This window comes from Coptis chinensis, chromosome 7 (genome assembly GCF_015680905.1).
Source record: "Coptis chinensis isolate HL-2020 chromosome 7, ASM1568090v1, whole genome shotgun sequence".
In the NCBI taxonomy this organism is placed as follows: domain Eukaryota; kingdom Viridiplantae; phylum Streptophyta; class Magnoliopsida; order Ranunculales; family Ranunculaceae; genus Coptis; species Coptis chinensis.
In genome coordinates this window covers 56,293,571-56,296,498 of record NC_141462.1, presented here as the reverse complement: position 1 = coordinate 56,296,498, position 2,928 = coordinate 56,293,571, and the positions used below count along the sequence as shown (strand labels likewise).

At 31.6% G+C, this 2,928-nt stretch overlaps 1 long non-coding RNA gene across 1 annotated transcript; it reads left to right on the top strand.

The window, feature by feature from the left end:
• The first annotated feature begins 1,404 nt into the window (after nucleotides 1–1,404).
• On the top strand, nucleotides 1,405–2,625 carry LOC147488064 (uncharacterized). The gene is made up of 5 exons (XR_015203244.1): nucleotides 1,405–1,560; nucleotides 1,642–1,705; nucleotides 1,787–1,882; nucleotides 1,991–2,094; nucleotides 2,352–2,625. It is a non-coding gene; the product is annotated as an uncharacterized LOC147488064 (long non-coding RNA).
• Nucleotides 2,626–2,928: the final 303 nt, after the last annotated feature.

Here is a 2,928-nt window from a genome sequence, read left to right as displayed (position 1 = left end):
AAAGCAATGTTGTTGCTGATGCTTGTATAATTGAGGGGTTTGGACCGGATGACAAGGTCCATAATGTTAAAATGGGGGAAGGCTATGTACGTGTACAAATCATACGTGCAATTTTGGCAAATTCTCTTCTACCAAAACCGATTCCGGATGATGATATTACCACCGTATGAGGTGCAGTTGGCTACCACGTGGCTTGGCCAAATGACTTTGTGGTATTTGACAATTTGGCTATCTCAACACCTATGTTAGGAAACAAGTAGGTACTTGTCATTTTGATATTAACTAAAAGTGATAGTTATATATAGTTTACAAATATCTATTAAAATTGTCCTTATAATGTTTGTTAGGTTGTAGGATCAAAAGACAATGATAATGGTGCTAAAGCCAAATCAAAAGGTAATGATAATGGTGCTAATAAAGCCAAAAGTGTTATGCCAATCTCTAAACCTAAATCACGAAATGAGAAGGTAAAATCTCTAATTTCTAAAATCATTAATCATGGTACTCACTAGAATTTTTAATTTATAATTATTTTAATGTTTGTGGTTGTTTTAAAGTGTAAACTTGCTTTAGGGTCCAAAAGCAATGTTGTTGCTGATGCTTGTATAATTGAGGGATTTGGACCGGATGACAAGATCCATAATGATAGACTGGGTGAAAGCTATGTGCGTGTACAAATAATACGTGCAATTTCAGCGATTGCTCTTCTACCAAGACCAATTCCTGATGATGACATTACCAGGGTAGGTGGTGCAGTCGGGTACCACGTGGCTTGGCCTCGTGACTTTGTCATACTTGATAATAAGGTCAAACATATTCTATTATATTTTTCTATCAATATTTATATAAATTAGCACCTATTTGTATTTATTATTCATTGTTTATTTATTTTTTTTATAGAAAAATGAGGCTGAATGTGATGAGCATGACAAAATTATATTTGAAGAATTTACAATTTTGGTCGGCAATATAATGAAGGGAAATCATATAAATGAAATGGACATGAGGATTTTTGAGCGTGAGCTGCAGTTTTATATTGCAAAAGATGAAATAATGGATATTTGTCATAAGCAAATGTTGAATGCCAATTGCATTGTAGTATATATCAGGTGAGTGGAATCTTGGATTTTATTTTTAAGAGATGAGTTGTTTAATTTATGCGTACATGTCGTACTAATGGTAGTATACTAATTTCTTTTAGATATTTGTATGAGAAATACAAAAGTTCTCGACATAGGTTTGGATTCTGTTATCCTGGCAATTTCAACTTGTATGCAGACAAAAAAGAGATGAATCGTCTAGTCTCAAATAGATTAATGGCAAGACAAGGAGACCAAATTATTTTTCTTCCGTACAATTCGGGGTGTGCTTGTTGGTCATGTTATTTAACATATATGTATTCTCATTTTATTTTTATTTATTGTACTTTCTTAACTCCTATATATGGTTGTATAGGATTCATTGGGTTTTGGTAATTATTGACGTAAGTGCAAAAAAAGTATATTTTCTTGATTCAACTGGAGGTGTCCCTGATATAAAACTAAGATGCATGGTGAACACGTGAGTTGATTAATCTTATTTTTATTTTGTATGTCATATATGCAAACAACTTGTAACTTAATTGTAAAGTTAGTTTTTTAGTGGGATGAAAACATTAGCATTAAGTGAAAGAAAAAGAGTGGAACCATAGTGGGACTATGTCAAGGTAAATATACAATACTTGAATGTGAAAGATTTACTTAGTGTATTGAATGTTCTTTGACAATTTGTTTATGTTTTCGTGTAGTGCCCAATTCAACCAGGAGGATACGAGTGTGGATATTATGTCTTGCGGTTCATGAGACATTTTATGATGGATCCTAGTCAATCAATTAAGACAAAGGTTAGCAAGTCTTTCTTGTTAATATATTCTAAAATATCTATGTAATTTTTTCTTGTAAACGTATATCATATATACTAAATTCTTTGTTGACTTTACGTACTCGTGTAGCTAATGGAGCTGGCCAACACTATCACCTATACCAATGCTGAGCTTATTGAAATTCGTATGGAGTTTATTGACTTTATCGAATGATTTATCTCGCCAAGCCAAAGGTATGAGTATGTATTGCGATAATAGTATTTTGTTTTTATTTTGTTTGTTTCTTTTTGAGGTATGGGATGACTTTAAATGTAGTAGTGTATATCTTGAATCACATCCCATTTGCATTGTAGGTATTTTCATTTATTTTTTCTTCCGTTGTGAGAACTAGGTCCCATCGCATTGTTATCGTCATGCTTATATAAAATAGTCTGCTTTTGGTCAGTGGCAAATTTACTAATAATGTTTCTTTACTTTATTTGTTTCTTAGGTTTGACAACGTTCGATCGATAGATGGATAATACTTAATTTGTTGATGATAGAGTTTATTAGAATGACTTTTAGTTTGGTTGAATGTGCTATCAAATAAATGTATCTAGCATTTTTCAGTGATGTTGGATAAATGATAAATTGATGTAAGGAATAAGTGTTTTCGAATGGTTTGAAAATATATGGGTTGAAGTTATTGTGGATGTTTTAATTTTATTTTTGAGAATTTTATAGCTGTTTTATTGGCGAAATAAGTTTACAGATTAGGAATTGAATTACAGGTTATTATGCAGTATTTTTTACTGGAAAAATATAATAATAATATATATAATATAAATTAAAAAAATAATAAATAATAAAAAAAATAGATGACGGTTGTAGAAGAACTGTCACAGTGTAAACTATTTGTTGACGTATTTTTCTTCCATAAAATGACGGTTTTGTAGTAGTTGATAGGCATTTCATGACGGTTCTACAATAGTCAATGGGCATTTCATGACGGTTCTACAATAGTCAATGGGCATTTCATGACGGTTCTACAATAGTTAATGGGCATTTCATGACGGTTCCACATTAGT